Source organism: Oncorhynchus gorbuscha, unplaced genomic scaffold (assembly GCF_021184085.1).
Source record: "Oncorhynchus gorbuscha isolate QuinsamMale2020 ecotype Even-year unplaced genomic scaffold, OgorEven_v1.0 Un_scaffold_2391, whole genome shotgun sequence".
Taxonomy (NCBI): Eukaryota; Metazoa; Chordata; class Actinopteri; order Salmoniformes; family Salmonidae; genus Oncorhynchus; species Oncorhynchus gorbuscha.
Genome location: NW_025746916.1, coordinates 53,776 through 76,875, shown reverse-complemented (window position 1 = coordinate 76,875; position 23,100 = coordinate 53,776). Strand labels below are relative to the sequence as shown.

General features: G+C 46.9%; 1 pseudogene; it reads right to left on the bottom strand.

Moving 5' to 3' along the window:
• Positions 1–2,243: 2,243 nt before the first annotated feature.
• The window catches only part of LOC124025727, a 62,708-nt pseudogene continuing 41,851 nt past the window's right edge, over positions 2,244–23,100 (bottom strand).

Here is a 23,100-nt window from a genome sequence, read left to right as displayed (position 1 = left end):
GTTGGCTGGGCTCCCTGCCTGTGCCATTAAACCCCTTCAACTCATCCAGAACGCCGCAGCCCGTCTGGTGTTCAACCTTCCCAAGTTCTCTCACGTCACCCCGCTCCTCCGTTCTCTCCACTGGCTTCCAGTTGAAGCTCGCATCCGCTACAAGACCATGGTGCTTGCCTACGGAGCTGGGAGGGGAACGGCACCTCAGTACCTCCAGGCTCTGATCAGGCCCTACACCCAAACAAGGGCACTGCGTTCATCCACCTCTGGCCTGCTCGCCTCCCTACCACTGAGGAAGTACAGCTCCCGCTCAGCCCAGTCAAAACTGTTCGCTGCCCTGGCCCCCCAATGGTGGAACAAACTCCCTCACGACGCCAGGACAGCGGAGTCAATCACCACCTTCCGGAGACACCTGAAACCCCACCTCTTTAAGGAATACCTAGGATAGGTTAAGTAATCCCTCTCACCCCACCCCCCCTAGTTTTAGATGCACTATTGTTAAGTGACTGTCCCACTGGATGTCATAAGGTGATTGCACCAATTTGTAAGTCGCTCTGGATAAGAGCGTCTGCTAAATGACTTAAATGTAATGTAAATGTAATATAAAACAATTCCTCCTGTCTGTTAGACCACTGACTAATATAAAACAATACCTCCTGTCTGTTAGACCACTGACTAATATAAAACAATACCTCCTGTCTGTTAGACCACTGACTAATATAAAACAATACCTCCTGTCTGTTAGACCACTGACTAATATAAAACAATTCCTCCTGTCTGTTAGACCACTGACTAATATAAAACAATACCTCCCGTCTGTTAGACCACTGACTAATATAAAACAATACCTCCTGTCTGTTAGACCACTGACTAATATAAAACAATACCTCCTGTCTGTTAGACCACTGACTAATATAAAACAATACATTTAAGTCATTTAGCAGACGCTCTTATCCAGAGCGACTTACAAATTGGTGCATTCAATACCTCCTGTCTGTTAGACCACTGACTAATATAAAACAATTCCTCCTAATACTGTCTGTTAGACCACTGACTAATATAAAACAATTCCTCATAATACTGTCTTTTAGACTAATATACTAATATAAAACAATTCCTCATACCTGTCTGTCAGACCACTGACTAATATAAAACAATTCCTCCTAATAATGTCTGTTAGACCTCTGCCTAATATAATACAATTCCTCCTAATAATGTCTGTTAGACCACTGACTAATATAAAACAATTCCTCCTAATACTGTCTGTTAGACCACTGACTAATATAAAACAATTCCTCCTGTCTGTTGGACCACTGACTAATATAAAACAATTCCTCCTAATACTGTCTGTTAGACCACTGACTAATATAAAACAATTCCTCCTAATACTGTCTGTTAGACTAATATACTAATATAAAACAATTCCTCATACCTGTCTGTCAGACCACTGACTAATATAAAACAATTCCTCCTAATAATGTCTGTTAGACCTCTGCCTAATATAATACAATTCCTCCTAATAATGTCTGTTAGACCACTGACTAATATAAAACAATTCCTCCTAATGCTGTCTGTTAGACCACTGACTAATATAAAACAATACCTCCTGTCTGTTAGACCACTGACTAATATAAAACAATTCCTCCTAATACTGTCTGTTAGACCACTGACTAATATAAAACAATTCCTCCTGTCTGTTCCTCCTAATACTGTCCCTAAGATCTCTGGAAAAGCATGTGTGGTAACTTAAAGCTGCAATGAGTTACTTTATGGGCGACCCAAACATATTCAAAGATGTGTATGTAATAGATCTGTCGTTCTAATTGAAAACAAGTCTAAGAAGCGGGTAGATCTGCTCTATTTCTGCTCTATTTTTAACACCAGCTTCAAACAGCTGAAAATACAATATTTTTGTTATGAGAAATACATTTAATTTACAGCGGTTTAGATGGTACAATGATTCTCTACACTGAAGACCTAGCAGAGTCAAGCTGGTAGAAAGGTCAGCAGTGATGACAGAGTAGATGACTCCTATCAAGCCCCACAACGCCCCACAACGCCCTGAAGAGCATCATGTATCCAACAAGTCAATCCTGATGCATTTCTGATTCCTGGAAAGTAACCAACCGGTCTCAATTAGTTTCAGTGAGACAAAGCACAGTCTTCAATTCTAACATAGTAACCTGTACATAATAAAACTCATGATCTAATTTAAAACATCTGGTTGATAAAAACACAGGACTGGTTGGTACCTTTCCTGTAGGATCATCTTGTTCTCCTTTTTCCACAGGTCTTTAAAGTCGGAAGAGAAGTCGTGCCACACGGAGAAGAAGGTGTGGGGGGAAACCTCCTTCTCTCCCATCTTAGCCTTCACCTGGTAGAACACCGTCAACTCCAGGAACCTACAACAACAACAACAACAACAACACTGTTATGGAACAACCAATGGAGACGGAGGAAACGAAACATAAAGATAGAATGTGTTTTACAACTGTAGGAATGTAGGAATAAATACTTTACACTGTTTCATGTTTCATATGAGGTATTCATTAAATAGGGTTTCCCAAAATATAGAGCTTTACTAGCTAAACACTACTTTATTCCAAACTGTCAAAATATAGAGCTTTACTAGCTAAAAACTCTACTTTATTCCAAACTGTCAAAATATGCTGCTATATTGGATGACAACACTGTTTGCTTAAACTCAGAAGAAAACACACACACACACACAACTTCATTTCTACCCACTGGGCATAGACATCAACTCAACGTCTATTCCACGTTGGTTCCACGTCATTTCAATGATTCAACAACGTTGATTCAACCATTGCCCAGTGGGTATAGAACTGGTAAATGTATCTGAAAGTGGTAGGTACAGATGACTGCATTGAAACGGTTCCTTACAACTTGTGAGTGTCACTGAGCTGCGTCTCCTGGACCTCCAGGTCAGATTTAGCTGCAAGACAGAAAACATGAAAGACAACAGTGGTTATTGTAAGTAGGATCGCTCGTTACTCAGTAGTTGACAGGTCTCAGAACAGCCTAGTCTCTCAGTCAGGATAGTAGTTGACGGGTCTCAGAACAGCCTAGTCTCTCAGTCAGGATAGTAGTTGACAGGTCTCAGAACAGCCAAGTCTCTCAGTCAGGATAGTAGTTGACGGGTCTCAGAACAGCCTAGTCTCTCAGTCAGGATAGTAGTTGACAGGTCTCAGAACAGCCAAGTCTCTCAGTCAGGATAGTAGTTGACGGGTCTCAGAACAGCCTAGTCTCTCAGTCAGGATAGTAGTTGACGGGTCTCAGAACAGCCTAGTCTCTCAGTCAGGATAGTAGTTGACAGGTCTCAGAACAGCCAAGTCTCTCAGTCAGGATAGTAGTTGACGGGTCTCAGAACAGCCTAGTCTCTCAGTCAGGATAGTAGTTGACAGGTCTCAGAACAGCCTAGTCTCTCAGTCAGGATAGTAGTTGACAGGTCTCAGAACAGCCTAGTCTCTCAGTCAGGGTAGTAGTTGACAGGTCTCAGAACAGCCTCATCTCTCAGTCAGGATAGTAGTTGACAGGTCTCAGAACAGCCTCATCTCTCAGTCAGGATAGTAGTTGACAGGTCTCAGAACAGCCTAGTCTCTCAGTCAGGATAGTAGTTGACAGGTCTCAGAACAGCCTAGTCTCTCAGTCAGGATAGTAGTTGACAGGTCTCAGAACAGCCTAGTCTCTCAGTCAGGGTAGTAGTTGACAGGTCTCAGAACAGCCTCGTCTCTCAGTCATGATAGTAGTTGGTTAGTAGTTGACAGGTCTCAGAACAGCCTCGTCTCTCAACGAGGGTAGTAGTTGACAGAATGCCAAGAGTGTGCAAAGTTGTCAAGGCACAGGGTGGCTACTTTAAAGAGTTTAAAATATATTTAGATTTGTTTAACACTTTTTTGGTTACTACATGATTCCATATGTGTTATTTCATAGTTATTCAGTATTATTCTACAATTAAGAAAATCATAAAAATAAACTAAAATCTTTGAATGACTTGGTCAGTCCAAACTTTTGACTGGTACTGTACAGTGAACAATAAGATCTGTGGTCCCTCACTACACAATCCTATTGGTCTACAGGTGGAACCTATTGACATAGTGAACAATAAGATCTCTGTGGTCCCTCACTAAACCATCCTATCGGCCTCCCGGTCAGGCAGACCACCTCGGCCTCCCGGTCAGGCAGACCACCTCGGCCTCCCGGTCAGGCAGACCACCTCGGCCTCCCGGTCAGGCAGACCACCTCGGCCTCCCGGTCAGGCAGACCACCTCGGCCTCCCGGTCAGGCAGACCACCTCGGCCTCCCGGTCAGGCAGACCACCTCGGCCTCCCGGTCAGGCAGACCACCTCGGCCTCCCGGTCAGGCAGACCACCTCGGCCTCCCGGTCAGGCAGACCACCTCGGCCTCCCGGTCAGGCAGACCACCTCGGCCTCCCGGTCAGGCAGACCACCTCGGCCTCCCGGTCAGGCAGACCACCTCGGCCTCCCGGTCAGGCAGACCACCTCGGCCTCCCGGTCAGGCAGACCACCTCGGCCTCCCGGTCAGGCAGACCACCTCGGCCTCCCGGTCAGGCAGACCACCTCGGCCTCCCGGTCAGGCAGACCACCTCGGCCTCCCGGTCAGGCAGACCTGCCCCAAGACAACCTTCTCCCAGTCAGGGAGACCTGCCCCAAGACAACCTTCTCCTCCCAGTCAGGGAGACCTGCCAAGACAACCTTCTCCTCCCAGTCAGGGAGACCTACCAAGACAACCTTCTCCTCCCAGTCAGGGAGACCTACCCCAAGACAACCTTCTCCTCCCAGTCAGGGAGATCTGCCCCAAGACAACCTTCTCCTCCCAGTCAGGGAGATCTGCCCCAAGACAAAGCAACCATTTAGATTCCCATTTCAATGTAAAGTGTGTGGGTGCTGTCATACATTAGCCTACGAACCACTTGGAGGTTCCTGAATAACTGTTCGTTAGAGTGCAGTTAGCCATGGTACCGGTGGCTCTGGTAGTGGGAGATCTGGGGAAGTAGGGTCTCCGTTAGGGGCATTAGGGGTTGCAGTGGGGTCTTCCTGGGGTATCAGGGGTCAGTGCCAGGGGTGCTCTCTGACAAATTGATCCCAGTTGTGGGTAAAAAGAGAGATTCCACCGTGAAGCTGAATGGAGAGTGACACAGCAGCCTGCAGCAGTGAGGTTCTCGGCGTGAGAGGTGGAAGGGGGGGGGAGTGGGGGTGGCAGACAAGCTCAGGGGTTAATGCCCGACACCCCAGACCCTGAGGTCCTCACGGGTCACAGGCAAAGATGAATGGCCATGGAAGGTTACCGAAACCTCTCATGGTGGACGGAACGTCAATGGTCGAGGCGTTTATCCACCATGATAAAGGAAAACGCCATCCAAAAACTCTTTGGGAATTTGTTTCATACGTCCATTGTTGACATCATCCCAAAATGTTTTGCTTGTCTACACTCATGTGAAGGAATGTAACTTCCAGAATACAGAAACCATGGATTCATATGATTCAAAACGCAGCATCAAATTATGCAACAAAATGCATCATACGGGGATGATTTCTGTATTTCGAAAGTTAAATATTTTGAAAACTTGGGTGCTGACAAGAAAAACATTTTGAGACGATATCAACAATGGACTAATGAATCAAATACCAAAATATTGTTTTCGGGGTGGAGCTTTCCCTTTAATAAGTGGCGCTGGGTTCTTACTGGTCCGGGCTAATCACATCCAGATAACCCAAACCACGACAGCTCTGAGCCCGGAATAGTCTGCCACGACAATCAAGCAGGATACCAGAGTCACTTTGATTTATAATGCCTCTCAATAGGTGACATTACTGCTCAGTGAAATGGCTGCTCAGTGAAATGGCTGCTCAGTGAAATGGCTGCTCAGTGAAATGGCTGCTCAGTGAAATGGCTGCTCAGTGAAATGGCTGCTCAGTGAAATGGCTGCTCAGTGATTTTCTTTCAGTGCATATCATTTCCTTTAGAAAACAGGGGGGAGGTAATGAATGTGAGGAATTTGGAATTAGTTTCAGGGGAAGATCATCAAGAAGTCAATAATGTGAAGTCCACTGGGTGAGATTAAACAACCAGTTCAGATCAATCTCTCCACTGAACCAAAAAAACAACAATAGAAATCCAATGTTTCTCCAACATAATCTGCAGTTTGTCCAAGTGACGTCACAGCAGCAGACCACTTGCAGCTCGCCAGCCCCGGTACCTCCACATCCGACTTCCTCATCAGCGGGACCGTCTGAGGGGGGGAGGGGGGGGGGGGGTGCTGAGGACTATTTATGTCTGGAGCAAGCCCTTTTGTGGGGGAAACCAATTTCTGATTGGGTGGGCCTAGCTCCCCTGTGGGTGGGCCTGGCTCCCCTGTGGGTGGGCCTGGCTCCCCTGTGGGTGGGCCTGGCTCCCCTGTGGGTGGGCCTGGCTCCCCTGTGGGTGGGCCTGGCTGCCAAGTGGGTGGGCCTGGCTGCCAAGTAGGTGGGCCTGGCTGCCAAGTAGGTGGGCCTGGCTGCCAAGTGGGTGGGCCTGGCTGCCAAGTGGGTGGGCCTGGCTGCCAAGTGGGTGGGCCTGGCTGCCAAGTGGGTGGGCCTGGCTGCCAAGTGGGTGGGCCTGGCTGCCAAGTGGGTGGGCCTAGCTCCCCTGTGCCCTCCCAGGCCCACCCCATGGCTGCACCCCTGCCCAGTCATGTGAATTCCATAAATTAATTTACAGTTCATATAATCAGTAAATGTAACTCAGTAAAATCATTACACAATGAAACTCTCCCTCAGTGGACCAATAACGTGGCATCATTGAAACATCAGTGTTGTCAACAATAACAATATATTAGTCAGACAATTTTAACGAGATGCCATGAAAACAATGGAAATTAAAATGGGGACGTGACACGTCTAATGGACATTCAAGTTGGCATGAAGCTCCTCGTCGTCGGGTTTGTCCAGTCACAAGGATGCATGCTTCTGAAGAATATTTAATACGATCCTATCATTGGCAGAACACACTGCGTGGCATCAGGTTGAGGCGTCACTGCTTGGCATCAGGTTGAGGCGTCACTGCTTGGCATCAGGTTGAGGCGTCACTGCTTGGCATCAGGTTGAGTCGTCACTGCTTGGCATCAGGTTGAGTCGTCACTGCTTGGCATCAGGTTGAGGCGTCACTGCTTGGCATCAGGTTGAGGCGTCACTGCTTGGCATCAGGTTGAGGCGTCACTGCTTGGCATCAGGTTGAGGCGTCACTGCTTGGCATCAGGTTGAGGCGTCACTGCTTGGCATCAGGTTGAGGCGTCACTGCTTGGCATCAGGTTGAGGCGTCACTGCTTGGCATCAGGTTGAGGTGTCGTCCACACTGCTTGGCATCAGGTTGAGGTGTCGTCCACACTGCTTGGCATCAGGTTGAGGTGTCGTCCACACTGCTTGGCATCAGGTTGAGGTGTCGTCCACACTGCTTGGCATCAGGTTGAGGTGTCGTCCACACTGCTTGGCATCAGGTTGAGGTGTCGTCCACACTGCTTGGCATCAGGTTGAGGTGTCGTCCACACTGCTTGGCATCAGGTTGAGGTGTCGTCCACACTGCTTGGCATCAGGTTGAGGTGTCGTCCACTGCTTGGCATCAGGTTGAGGTGTCGTCCACACTGCTTGGCATCAGGTTGAGGTGTCGTCCACACTGCTTGGCATCAGGTTGAGGTGTCGTCCACACTGCTTGGCATCAGGTTGAGGTGTCGTCCACACTGCTTGGCATCAGGTTGAGGTGTCGTCCACACTGCTTGGCATCAGGTTGAGGTGTCGTCCACACTGCTTGGCATCAGGTTGAGGTGTCGTCCACACTGCTTGGCATCAGGTTGAGGTGTCGTCCACACTGCTTGGCATCAGGTTGAGGTGTCGTCCACACTGCTTGGCATCAGGTTGAGGTGTCGTCCACACTGCTTGGCATCAGGTTGAGGTGTCGTCCACACTGCTTGGCATCAGGTTGAGGTGTCGTCCACACTGCTTGGCATCAGGTTGAGGTGTCGTCCACACTGCTTGGCATCAGGTTGAGGTGTCGTCCACACTGCTTGGCATCAGGTTGAGGTGTCGTCCACACTGCTTGGCATCAGGTTGAGGTGTGGTCCACACTGCTTGGCATCAGGTTGAGGTGTGGTCCACACTGCTTGGCATCAGGTTGAGGTGTGGTCCACACTGCTTGGCATCAGGTTGAGGTGTGGTCCACACTGCTTGGCATCAGGTTGAGGTGTGGTCCACACTGCTTGGCATCAGGTTGAGGTGTGTGTGTGTTGTGTGTATGTGTATGTGTATACACATGTTTCCTATATTACCAGAATGTTCTGACAAGGTTAGATAACAAAACTCGAGGGCTTTTTTTGTTTCCTGAATATGTTAAAATGATATTTTAGGCTTTAGGGTTACGTTTAGGGTTCGGGTTACGTTTAGGGTTCGGGTTACGTTTAGGGTTCGGGGGAAAATAGGACTGTGTGTGTGTGTCCATAGTAGTGTTTTCTCTCCTACCTTGGCTGAGGAATTCCTCCATCTTGTCCTTGAAGGGCTGTAGGTGATCTTCAGACGACACTTTACACACCTTCTCCACCTCTGTGTTGCACGCTGGAATGAAGAGGACAAACTGGTCACAAAACAGCCACAGAAAGGCAATACAAAGGCTGATTTCAACAGAAAAATCACCATTTAAGATATGTAAATATTTAACCTTTAACTAGGCAAGTCAGTTAAGAACAAATTCTTATTTACAATGACGGCCTACCGGGGAACAGTGGGTTAACTGCCTTGTTCAGGAGCAGAACGACAGATTTGTACCTTCAAACCAGCAACCATTCCGTTACGTGCCCAACGCTCTAACCACTAGGCTACATACAATGTCGACCATAACAGATTAGTGCCCGACCAGTGGTCATCTTCAGTGTAGCTAAACCATGTTACTATGACCTAGCTATAGTTTCACATGAACCCAGCCCTCTTCTCTAACATCCCTGAAATGGGCCCTGTACTTAGAGAAAACTAACCTATACTGATCAACTATTACTCGTTGATAAATATGACTCAGTCGAGAGCTGCCCTGTGACACGAGTCTACCAGAGGAGCTAAATAACTTCTATGCTAACTTCGAGGCAAGTAACACTGAAACATGCATGAGAGCACTAGCTGTTCCAGAAGACTGTGATCACGGTCTCCGCAGCCGATGAGAGGAAGAGCTTTAAACAAGTCAACACTCACAAGGCCGCAGGGCCAGATGGTTTACCAGGACGGGTAATGTGAGCGTTCGCTGACCAACTGGCAACTGTCTTCACTGCCATTTTCAACCTCTCCCTGACCGAGTCCATAATACTAACATGTTTCAAGCAGACCACCACAGTCCCTGTGACCAAGAACAGTAAGGTAACCTGCCTAAATGACTACCAACCCGTAGCACTCACGTCTGTTGCCATGAAATTCTTTGAAAGGCTGGTCATGGCTCACATCAACACCATCATCCCAGAAACCCTAGACCCACTCCAATTCACATACCGCCCCAACAGATCCACAGATGATACAATCTCTATTGCACTCCACGCTACCCTTTCCTACCTGGACAAAGGGAACAGCTATGTGAGAATGCTATTCATTGACTACAGCACAGCGTTCAACACCAAAGTGCCCTCAAAGCTCATCGCTAAGGACCATGGGACTAAACACCTCCCTCTGCAACTGGAACCTGCACTTCCTGATTGGCCGACCCAAGGGTAGGTAACAACACATCCTCAACATCCTTGGGGCGGCAGGGTAGCCTAGTGGTTATAGCATTGGACTAGTAACCGAAAGGTTGCAAGTTCAAACCCCCGAGCTGACAAGGTACAAAATCTGTCGTTCTGCCCCTGAACAGGCAGTTAACCCACTGTTCCTAGGCAGTCATTGAAAATAAGAATTTGTTCTTAACCGACTTGCCTAGTAAAATAAAGGTAAAATAAAATAAAAACCGCTGATCCTCATGGGTCCTCAGATCCTCAAAAGGTTTTACATCTGCACCATCGAGAGCATCCTGACGGGTTGAATCACTGCCTGGTATGGCAACTGCTCAGCCTCCGACCACAAGGCACTACAGAGGGTAGTGCTTACGACCCAGTACATCACCGAGGCAAAGCTTCCTGCCATCCAGGACCTCTATACCAGGCGGTGTCAGAGCCCTATAAATTGTCAAAGACTCCAACCACCCAAGTCATTAGACTGTTCTCTCTGTTACCACATGGCAAGTGGTACCGGAGCGCCAAATCTAGGTCCAAGAGGCTTCTAAACAGCTTCTACCCCCAAGCCATAAGACTCATGTACAGCTAATCAAATGACTACCTAGACTATTTGCATGGGCAGGTCACTTCTATGCTGCTGCTGCTCCTCTGTTATTATCTATGCATAGTCACTTTAATAACTACCTACATGTACATATTATCTCAATTACTTCGACACCAGTAACCCCTGTATATAGCCTCCACATTGACTCTGTACCGGTACCCCCCTGTATATAGCCTCCACATTGACTCTGTACCGGTACCCCCCTGTATATAGCCTCCACATTGACTCTGTACCGGTACCCCCTGTATATAGCCTCCACATTGACTCTGTACCGGTACCCCCTGTATATAGCCTCCACATTGACTCTGTACCGGTACCCCCTGTATATAGCCTCCACATTGACTCTGTACCGGTACCCCCTGTATATAGCCTCCACATTGACTCTGTACCGGTACCCCCTGTATATAGCCTCCACATTGACTCTGTACCGGTACCCCCTGTATATAGCCTCCACATTGACTCTGTACCGGTAACACCCTGTATATAGCCTCCACATTGACTCTGTACCGGTACCCCCCTGTATATAGTCTCCACATTGACACTGTACCGGTAACCCCCTGTATATAGCCTCCACATTGACTCTGTACCGGTACCCCCTGTATATAGCCTCCACATTGACTCTGTACCGGTACCCCCTGTATATAGCCTCCACATTGACTCTGTACCGGTACCCCCTGTATATAGCCTCCACATTGACTCTGTACCGGTAACCCCCTGTATATAGCCTCCACATTGACTCTGTACCGTAACCCCCTGTATATAGCCTCCACATTGACTCTGTACCGGTAACACCCTGTATATAGTCTCCACATTGACTCTGTACCAGTACCCCCTGTATATAGCCTCCACATCGACTCTGTACCGGTACCCCCTGTATATAGCCTCCACATTGACTCTGTACCGGTACCCCCCTGTATATAGCCTCCACATTGACTCTGTACCGGTACCCCCCTGTATATAGCCTCCACATTGACTCTGTACCGGTAACACCCTGTATATAGCCTCCACATTGACTCTGTACCGGTACCCCCCTGTATATAGTCTCCACATTGACACTGTACCGGTACCCCCTGTATATAGTCTCCACATTGACTCTGTACCGGTACCCCCTGTATATAGCCTCCACATTGACTCTGTACCGTAATACCCTGTATATAGCCTCCACATTGACTCTGTACCGTAACACCCTGTACATAGCCTCCACATTGACTCTGTACCGTAACACCCTGTACATAGCCTCCACATTGACTCTGTACCGTAACACCCTGTACATAGCCTCCACATTGACTCTGTACCGTAATACCCTGTATATAGTCTCCACATTGACTCTGTACCGTAATACCCTGTATATAGTCTCCACATTGACTCTGTACCGTAATACCCTGTATATAGCCTCAACACACCCTGCATATAGCACAGATGTTTTTTTCTTCTTAAAACTGCATTGTTGGTTAAGGGCTCATGAGCAAGCTTTTCACTGTAAGGTATTTCACTGTAAGGTATAGAATAGGTGGTAGGAAACTATGTTTATTGTCCATTTGTAAGAATGGTAGTGTTTGTACCTGTGTACAATGTACCTGTTGTTTTCAGCACAGGTGACAAATACAATTTGACTTTGTGAAGATCTGTCAAGGCACTGCATGTGGCTGCGAAGGCAAATCATTCAACTGCATTCTGACCCCATCACCTGTCGCCCCTGGTAACCCGTCGCCCCTGGAAACCCCTGCTCCCCTCCCCCAGAACGATGATGCCTGCTGTGGAATTCTGGAATCTATTCTAGAACTTCCGTGAAGCTCTGAGAGTCACGCACCAATCAGTGGCCACAATGAATTAGAGTCAGAGTGTCAGCGTCCAATCTAAATCCCAGCTGGACAATTACCGCCCTCGACCTGACCTTTAGCCTGTGTCAGGGAGGGCCATGTTGTTCTTCCTGGAGCACACTGGTTGAGCACCTTTCACTAAGCTAGACAACATCTGTCTGTAATACAGACCCAGCCTACAGTCACCTCTGAAGACCACCAATATAACAGACATCTCAGTAGGCTAGACAAAATCTGTCTGTAATACAGACCCAGCCTACAGTCACCTCTGAAGACCACCAATATAACAGACATCTCAGTAGGCTAGACAAAATCTGTCTGTAATACAGACCCAGCCTACAGTCACCTCTGAAGACCACCAATATAACAGACATCTCAGTAGGCTAGACACCATCTGTCTGTAATACAGACCCAGCCTACAGTCACCTCTGAAGACCACCAATATAACAGACATCTCAGTAGGCTACACACCATCTGTCTGTAATACATCTAGCTACAGAACAGAGAGGACTTACTGTAAAGAGAGGACCATATAGTCACAGAACAGAGAGTACTTACTGTAAAGAGAGGACCATATAGTCACAGAACAGAGAGGGCTTACTGTAAAGAGAGAGGACCATCTAGCTACAGAACAGAGAGGGCTTACTGTAAAGAGAGACCATATAGTCACAGAACAGAGAGGGCTTACTGTAAAGAGAAAGGACCATATAGCTACAGAGAGTGCTTACTGTAAAGAGAGAGGACCATATAGCTACAGAACAGAGAGGGCTTACTGTAAAGAGAGATGACCATCTAGCTACAGAACAGAGAGGGCTTACTGTAAAGAGAGAGGACCATCTAGCTACAGAACAGAGAGGGCTTACTGTAAAGAGAGAGGACCATCTAGCTACAGAACAGAGAGGGCTTACTGTAAAGAGAGACCATATAGTCACAGAACAGAGAGGGCTTACTGTAAAGAGAGGACCATATAGTCACAGAACAGAGAGGGCTTACTGTAAAGAGACCATATAGTCACAGAACAGAGAGGGCTTACTGTAAAGAGGACCATATAGTCACAGAACAGAGAGGGCTTACTGTAAAGAGAGGACCATATAGTCACAGAACAGAGAGGGCTTACTGTAAAGAGAGACCATATAGTCAGTTGGATAAAAGCGTCTGCTAAATGGCATATATATATAGTCACAGAACAGAGAGGACTTACTGTAAAGAGGACCATATAGCTACAGAACAGAGAGGGCTTATTGTAAAGAGAGAGGACCATATAGCTACAGAACAGAGAGGGCTTATTGTAAAGAGAGAGGACCATATAGCTACAGAGAGTGCTTACTGTAAAGAGAGGACCATATAGCTACAGAACAGAGAGGGCTTACTGTAAAGAGAGAGGACCATCTAGCAATGCAGGTGTAAAAGCACGTTCCAGGGACCTTAGCTTAGTGATGAGCTTGGAGGGGACTATGGTGTTGAACGCTGAGCTGTAGTCAATGAACAGTAATCTCACATAGTTATGACCCTTCTTGTCCAGGTGGTAGAGGGTAGTTGAGATAAAACTATCTGTGGATCTGTTAGGGCGGATATACGAATAGGAATGGGTCTGGGGTGTCTGGGATGATGGTGCTTCATGACCAGCCTTTCAAACCACTTCCTTATTATACACGAGTGCTACAGGGCGATCGTCATTCAGGTAGGAGCTACCTTGGAGCTCTTGGGAACAGGGACAATGGCGGTCAGGTTGATACATGTTGGGATGACAGACTTGGACAACGAGAGAGTAAATATGTCTGTAGAAGGTCAGCGGATGCTTTGAAAACCCGCCCTGGTATTCCATCTGGCACGGCGACGTTTCTAGGGAGGTTTTCCTAGCCTGGTTCCTCTCTAGGTTTCTTCTTAGGTTTTGGCCTTTCTAGGGAGTTTCCTAGCCTGGTTCCTCTCTAGGTTTCTTCCTAGGTTGTGGCCTTTCTAGGGAGTTTCCTAGCCTGGTTCCTCTCTAGGTTTCTTCCTAGGTTGTGGCCTTTCTAGGGAGTTTCCTAGCCTGGTTCCTCTCTAGGTTTCTTCCTAGGTTGTGGCCTTTCTAGGGAGTTTCTAGCCTGGTTCCTCTCTAGGTTTCTTCCTAGGTTCTGGCATTTCTAGGGAGTTTTGTCCTAGCCACCGTGCTTCTACACCTGCACTGCTTCCTGTTTGGGTTTTAGGCTGAGTTTCTGTACAGCGCTTTGTGACATCAGCTGATATAAGAAGGGATTTCAATAAATGTGATTGATTGATTGTTAACCTGTTTAAATGTTTTGCTCACATCGGCCACGGAGAGCGAGATCACACAGTCGTCAGGAAAAGCAGGGGCTCTTTCACACAAGGCACAGTGTTATATTCCTCAGAGAGAGCATAGAAAGACATCTCCTCAGAGAGAGCATAGAAAGACATCTCCTCAGAGAGAGCATAGAAAGACATCTCCTCAGAGAGAGCATAGAAAGACATCTCCTCAGAGAGAGCATAGAAAGACATCTCCTCAGAGAGAGCATAGAAAGACATCTCCTCAGAGAGAGCATAGAAAGACATCTCCTCAGAGAGAGCATAGAAAGACATCTCCTCAGAGAGAGCATAGAAAGACATCTCCTCAGAGAGAGCATAGAAAGACATCTCCTCAGAGAGAGCATAGAAAGACATCTCCTCAGAGAGAGCATAGAAAGACATCTCCTCAGAGAGAGCATAGAAAGACATCTCCTCAGAGAGAGCATAGAAAGACATCTCCTCAGAGAGAGCATAGAAAGACATCTCCTCAGAGAGAGCATAGAAAGACATCTCCTCAGAGAGAGCATAGAAAGACATCTCCTCAGAGAGAGCATAGAAAGACATCTCCTCAGAGAGAGCATAGAAAAGACATCTCCTCAGAGAGAGCATAGAAAGACATGTAGCTCGTTTGGGAGTTGTGTCCATGGGTCCACGGCTTCATGGTTTCCCTTTGTAATTCGTTACCGTCTGACAGACCCAGTCACATATACGACAAGCTTCATAGTCGGTGTAATAGGAAGCCTTTTTCCTCCTATACTGCCTTCCGACAGGTTTGAAGACTCGGAGGTCGGAGACTTCTTGTATGTGTCACGTTCATTGTAAGCGGGTCGGCTTTGTCGGACCACTTCTGTATTGGAGTGCGTCACTGGTACGTCCTGTTGAAGCTTTTGTTTGTAAACAGGAAGCAGGAGAATGGAGTCACGGTAAGATTGGCCGAAGGGAGGATGAGGGAGTGCCTTGAATGAGTTTCTGTTGGTAGGATACAGGTGGTCTGGAGTTTTAACAGGAGATGTGTTGGTAGACGTGAGGGGGTCTGGGGTTTTAACATGAGATGTGTTGGTAGGATACAGGTGGTCTGGGGTTTTAACACCCCATAGGGGCACAGGAGATGTGTTGGTAGGATACAGGTGGTCTGGAGTTAAGGCCCCATAGGGGCACAGGAGATGTGTTGGTAGGATACAGGTGGTCTGGGGTTTTAACACCCCATAGGGGCACAGGAGATGTGTTGGTAGGATACAGGTGGTCTGGGGTTTTAACAGGAGATGTGTTGGTAGGATACAGGTGATCTGGGGTTTCAACAGGAGATGTGTTGGTAGGATACAGGTGGTCTGGAGTTTTAACAGGAGATGTGTTGGTAGGATACAGGTGGTCTGGGGTTTTAACAGGAGATGTGTTGGTAGGATACAGGTGGTCTGGAGTTAAGGCCTCATAGGGGTACAGGAGATGTGTTGGTAGACGTGAGGTGGGACGGTCTGAAATCACCCAGCATTTAAAACCAGAAGATCAAAAGCAAAATGTTTCCTTCAAACTTGAAGCAGCAAACCAGTTATTTATGGAAAAAAAGAAGAAGTCGTCGTCCGATCCAGCCACTCATGGAGAATCCACAGAGTACAACGTGCAGAGAGTCATCATCCAGCCACTCATGGAGAATCCACAGAGTACAACGTGCAGAGAGTCATCATCCATCCACTCATGGAGAATCCACAGAGTACAACGTGCAGAGAGTCATCGTCCTGCCACTCATGGAGAATCCACAGAGTACAACGTGCAGAGAGTCATCATCCATCCACTCATGGAGAATCCACAGGGTACAACGTGCAGAGAGTCATCATCCATCCACTCATGGAGAATCCACAGGGTACAACGTGCAGAGAGTCATCATCCATCCACTCATGGAGAATCCACAGGGTACAACGTGCAGAGCGTCATCATCCATCCACTCATGGAGAATCCACAGAGTACAACGTGCAGAGAGTCATCATCCAGCCACGTATCACTAAGATATTATATTGTTCAAGTCTTTCTGATAGAAGACTCTCGGACGACGCTCATCCATCTAATTTCTGAGTGACTGGACATTGGCCAATCGAACGGAGGGGGAGCGCCATTCGGTTCTCTCTTCGCCTCCAATTTCACCCCACCTCATCATCCCACGTCTACAGTGTTTTGGTAGCCCATGGAGCAAAGGATTATGGTCCGATATGAACAGTGGAATAGCTGAGTCAGAGATGAAGTCTATATCGAGGTTAGTGATAACAGAGAACGCGTTTCCACTGTTCCAGAGTCCAATGGCGGCGAGCTTTACACCCCTCCAGCCGGCGCTTGGCATTGTAAATGGTGATCTTAGACTTGTGTGTGGCTGCTGCCTCTCCGAGCCCCCCCACCTCTCCTAGCCCCCCCCACCTCTCCTAGCCCCCCCACTTCTCCTAGGCCCTCCCCACCTCTCCTAGGCCCTCCCTCCCCTACCTCCCTGGTGTTCTAGAACACTGCTTCTAATGCCAGCCAGGCCAGGGAGAGAGTTGCACCAGACTTGTTGTGTTCAGCTCTCTGAAAAGCCCACTCCTAGGCCCTCTGCTTGTTTGTGTAGTGTACAGCTCTCTGAAAAGCCCACTCCTAGGCCCTCTGCTTGTTTGTGTAGTGTACAGCTCTCTGAAAAGCCCACTCCTAGGCCCTCTGCTTGTTTGTGTAGTGTACAGCTCTCTGAAAAGCCCACTCCTAGGCCCTCTGCTTGTTTGTGTAGTGTACAGCTCTCTGAAAAGCCCACTCCTACACCATGCCTGTATGTTTCTCCTAGGCCCTCTGCTTGTTTGTGTAGTGTACAGCTCTCTGAAAAGCCCACTCCTACACCACGCCTGTATGTTTCTCCTAGGCCCTCTGCTTGTTTGTGTAGTGTACAGCTCTCTGAAAAGCCCACTCCTACACCACGCCTGTATGTTTCTCCTAGGCCCTCTGCTTGTTTGTGTAGTGTAAAGCTCTCTGAAAAGCCCACTCCTACACCATGCCTGTATGTGTCTCCTAGGCCCTCTTCTTGTTTGACCGTTACCTTGTCCTCATGATTGCTCATCATACAGGGGTGGCTTGAATTATTATGCTAATTATCCAGGGAGCTTCAGACATAAGGACTCCACTTCCTTGTGTAAATATTGATGTAAATGTAGTGTACAGCGCTGGCAGAGAACAGGGCTTTGAACACAGTGTGTAAACTACAAGTTATTTCCTGAAGGTCAAGCATTTAGAAGCCTGGAAGTTGTTAACACATTGGAAATGGTAAACAGATCTCTCTCTCTTTTTCAAAGTCACTCTGTCACCCCTTCGCCCTCTCTCTCTCTCTCTCTTTCAAAGTCTCTCCCTCTCTCTCTCTTTCAAAGTCTCTCCCTCTCTCTCTCTTTCAAAGTCTCTCCCTCTCTCTCTCTTTCAAAGTCTCTCCCTCTCTCTCTCTTTCAAAGTCTCTCCCTCTCTCTCTCTTTCAAAGTCTCTCCCTCTCTCTCTCTTTCAAAGTCTCTCTCTCTCTCTTTCAAAGTCTCTCCCTCTCTCTCTCTTTCAAAGTCTCTCCCTCTCTCTCTCTTTCAAAGTCTCTCCCTCTCTCTCTCTTTCAAAGTCTCTCCCTCTCTCTCTCTTTCAAAGTCTCTCCCTCTCTCTCTCTTTCAAAGTCTCTCCCTCTCTCTCTCTTTCAAAGTCTCTCCCTCTCTCTCTCTTTCAAAGTCTCTCCCTCTCTCTCTCTTTCAAAGTCTCTCCCTCCCTCTCTCCCTCTCTCCCTCTCTCCCTCTCTCCCTCTCTCCCTCTCCCTTTTTCAAAGTCACTCAGTCACCCACTCTCTCTCTCTCGCGCTCTTTCTCTCTGTAACTCGCTCCCTTTCTCTCTTTCTCTCAAAACAATTTTTTAAAGAAAAGACTTCTCACCCTGTTCCCGCTATAATTTTTAAATTCCTGGACTGTTCTCGTCCCAACGTCTGTCTTATCAACCAACCAGATGAAACCTGACCCGTCTACACTGAGGTCACTGCTGTCACAGCCCCTCGCGCAGGCCAGGGAGAGGTCAGGGCAGCAGGCTATTTCAGGACAGAACCAGATCAGGGTCATTTGGGCCATTTTCTCTCTGATTCTTCGTTGTTTTTTATGTGGTTCCAAGCAGCTCATTAAATGATGAGATGAGGAAGCAGGAGAGAGTTGTGTAAACACATCCTAGTCTCTACCCTGAACTCTGACAGCTTGACTGCATCCCAAATGCCATTCTATTCCCTATATAAACCTAGTGCACTATACATGGAATAGGGCTGTAATGTAATATATACGTAGAATGTATGCACACATGACTAAGTCGCTTTGGATAAAAGCGTCTGCTAAATGGCATATATATATATATATATATATATATAGGGAATAGGGCTGTAGTATAAAATAGTGCACTATATAGGGCTGTAGTATAAAATAGTGCGGAATCACACTTCACCATCTGGCAGTCCGACAGCCAAATCTGGGTTTGGCGGATGCTAGGAGAACGTTACCTTCCCCAATGCATGGTACCAACTGTAAAGTTTGGTGGATGCCAGGAGAACGTTACCTTCCCCAATGCATGGTACCAACTGTAAAGTTTGGTGGATGCTAGGAGAACGTTACCTTCCCCAATGCATGGTACCAACTGTAAAGTTTGCCGGATGCCAGGAGAACGTTACCTTCCCCAATGCATTGTACCAACTGTAAAGTTTGGTGGATGCCAGGAGAACGTTACCTTCCCCAATGCATGGTACCAACTGTAAAGTTTGGTGGAGGAGGAATAATGGTCCGAGGCTGTTAGTTCCAGTAAAGGGAAATCTTAACGCTACAGAATACAATGACATCCAATACCTTTGGGATGAATTGGAACGCCGACTGCGAGCCAGGCCTCATCGCCCAACATCAGTACCTGACCTCACTAATGCTCGAGGCTGAGTAGAAGCAAGTCCCTGCAGCAATGTTTCAACATCTAGTGGAAAGCCTTCCCAGAAGAGTGGAGGCTGTTATAGCAGCAATGTTCCAACATCTAGTGGAAAGCCTTCCCAGAAGAGTGGAGGCTATTATAGCAGCAATGTACCAACATCTAGTGGAAAGCCTTCCCAGAAGAGCGGAGGCTGTTATAGCAGCAATGTTCCAACATCTAGTGGAAAGCCTTCCCAGAAGAGTGGAGGCTGTTATAGCAGCAGTGTTCCAACATCTAGTGGAAAGCCTTCCCAGAAGAGTGGAGGCTGTTATAGCAGCAATGTTCCAACATCTAGTGGAAAGCCTTCCCAGAAGAGTGGAGGCTGTTATAGCAGCAATGTTCCAACATCTAGTGGAAAGCCTTCCCAGAAGAGTGGAGGCTGTTATAGCAGCAATGTTCCAACATCTAGTGGAAAGCCTTCCCAGAAGAGTGAATGCTGTTATAGCAGCAAGGGGGGGGGGATATTAATTAATGCAGATGATTTTGGAATGAGATGTTCGACGAGCAGGTGTTCACATACTTTTGGTCATGTAGTGTATATCTGTGACCAACAGACTGTATTCCCAGTCATGTAGTGTATATCTGTGACCAACAGACTGTATTCCCAGTCATGTAGTGTATATCTGTGACCAACAGACTGTATTCCCAGTCATGTAGTGTGTATCTGTGACCAACAGACTGTATATCTGTGACCAACAGACTGTATATCTGTGACCAACAGACTGTATATCTGTGACCAACAGACTGTATATCTGTGACCAACAGACTGTATATCTGTGACCAACAGACTGTATATCTGTGACCAACAGACTGTATATCTGTGACCAACAGACTGTATATCTGTGACCAACAGACTGTATATCTGTGACCAACAGACTGTATATCTGTGACCAACAGACTGTATATCTGTGACCAACAGACTGTATATCTGTGACCAACAGACTGTATATCTGTGACCAACAGACTGTATATCTGTGACCAACAGACTGTATATCTGTGACCAACAGACTGTATATCTGTGACCAACAGACTGTATATCTGTGACCAACAGACTGTATATCTGTGACCAACAGACTGTATTCCCAGTCATGTAGTTTATATCTGTGACCAACAGACTGTATTCCCAGTCATGTGAAACCCATAGATGTGGGCCTAATTTATTTATTTCAATTGACTGATTTCCTTATATGAACTGTGAACTCAAGTCAAATCTTTGAAATGGATGTGTTTATATTTTGGTTCAGTACAGTTACCTCGAAGGTCCTTCTTCAGCCTGGTCAGGTCCTTCTGAAAGTCCTCAAACTTCATCTGTGAAGCCTGGAACAGATCCTGGGGCTCAGGGAGAGGGTAGAGGCACGTCTCCCTGCCGGCGTCCTGACAATACATGACATGACCTTAGTCCTTAGAGCACAGAGCATTAGATTAAGCAGCGGGGGTTAGTGGAGTTAGATCACTTGGAGTGTGTTAGGGTAGTAGAGTGTGTTAGGGTAGTAGAGTGTGTTAGGGTAGTAGAGTGTGTTAGGGTAGTAGAGTGTGTTAGGGTAGTAGAGTGTGTTAGGGTAGTAGAGTGTGTTAGGGTAGTAGAGTGTGTTAGGGTAGTAGAGTGTGTTAGGGTAGTAGAGTGTGTTAGGGTAGTAGAGTGTGTTAGGGTAGTAGAGTGTGTTAGGGTAGTAGAGTGTGTTAGGGTAGTAGAGTGTGTTAGGGTAGTAGAGTGTGTTAGGGTAGTAGAGTGTGTTAGGGTAGTAGAGTGGGTTAGGGTAGTAGAGTGGGTTAGGGTAGTAGAGTGGGTTAGGGTAGTAGAGTGGGTTAGGGTAGTAGAGTGGGTTAGGGTAGTAGAGTGGGTTAGGGTAGTAGAGTGGGTTAGGGTAGTAGAGTGGGTTAGGGTAGTAGAGTGGGTTAGGGTAGTAGAGTGGGTTAGGGTAGTAGAGTGGGTTAGGGTAGTAGAGTGGGTTAGGGTAGTAGAGTGGGTTAGGGTAGTAGAGTGGGTTAGGGTAGTAGAGTGGGTTAGGGTAGTAGAGTTAGATCAGGGTAGTAGAGTGGGTTAGGGTAGTAGAGTTAGATCACGGTAGTAGAGTGGGTTAGGGTAGTAGAGTTAGATCACGTAGAGTGGGTTAGGGTAGTAGAGTTAGATCACGTAGAGTGGGTTAGGGTAGTAGAGTGGGTTAGGGTAGTAGAGTGGGTTAGGGTAGTAGAGTGGGTTAGGGTAGTAGAGTGGGTTAGGGTAGTAGAGTGGGTTAGGGTAGTAGAGTGGGTTAGGGTAGTAGAGTGGGTTAGGGTAGTAGAGTGGGTTAGGGTAGTAGAGTGGGTTAGGGTAGTAGAGTGGGTTAGGGTAGTAATTTACTATTTTCTACAGTAAAATAATACTGAAGACATCAAAACTATGAAACACATATGGAATCATGTAGTAATCAAAAAAGTGTTGAATCAAAATATATTTTAGATTCTTCAAAGTAGCCACCCTTTGCCTCGATGACAGCTCTGGAAAATCTTGGCATTCTCTCAACCAGCTTCATGAGGAATGCTTTTCCAACAGTCTTGAAAGAGTTCCCACATGTGCGGAGCACTTGTTGGCTGATTTTTCTTCACTCTGCGGTCCAACTCATCTCAATTGGGTTGAGGTCAGGTGATTGTGGAGGCCAAGTCATCAGATGCAGTAGTCCATTACTCTCCTTCTTGGTCAAATAGCCCTTACACAGCTAGGAGGTGTGTTGCATCATTGTCCTGTTGAAGAACAAATGATAGTCCCACTAAGCGCAAACCAGATGTGATGATGTATTGCTGCAGAATGCTGTGGTAGCCATACTGGTTAAGTATGCCTTGAAATCTAAATAAATCACAGTGTCACCAGCAAAGCACCCAACACCACCTCCTCCATGCTTCACAATGGGAACCACACATGCAGAGATCATCCGTTCACCTACTCTGTGTCTCACAAAGACACAGCAGTTGGATGCAAAAATCACACATTTGGACTCATCAGACCAAAATAACAGATTTCCACCGGTCTAATGTCTGTTGCTCTTGTTTCTTGGCTCAAGGAAGTCTGTTCGCATTATTGGTGTCCTTTAGTAGTGGTTTCTTTGCAGCAATTCGGCCATGAAGGCCTGATTCACACAGTCTCCTCTGAACAGTTGATGTTGGGATGCGTCTTACTTGAACTCTGCGAAGCATTTATTTGGGCTGCAATCTGAGGCGCCGTTAACTCTAATGAACTTATCCTCTGCAACAGAGGTAACTCTGGGTCATCCTTTCCTGTGGCGGTCCTCATGAGAGCCAGATTCATCAAGGGCGCGTGATGGTTTTTGCGACTGCACTTGAAGAACGTTTCAAAGTTCTTAATTTTCCAGATTGACTGACCTTCATGTCTTAAAGTAATGGTGGACCTTTGCTTCTCTTTGCTTATTTGAGTTTTTCTTGGCATAATATGGGCTTGGTCTTCTACCAAATAGGGCTATCTTCTGTATACCACCCCTACCTTGTCACAACGCAACTGATTGGCTCAAAAACATTAAAGAAAGAAATAACACAACTTTTAACAAGGCACACCTGTTCATTGAAATGCATTCCAGGTGACGACCTCATGAAGCTGGTTGAGAGAATGCCAAGAGTAAGCAAAGCTGTCATCAAGGCAAAAGGCTGGCAACTTTGAAGGATCTCAAATGTATTTTGATTAGTGTAACACTTTTTTG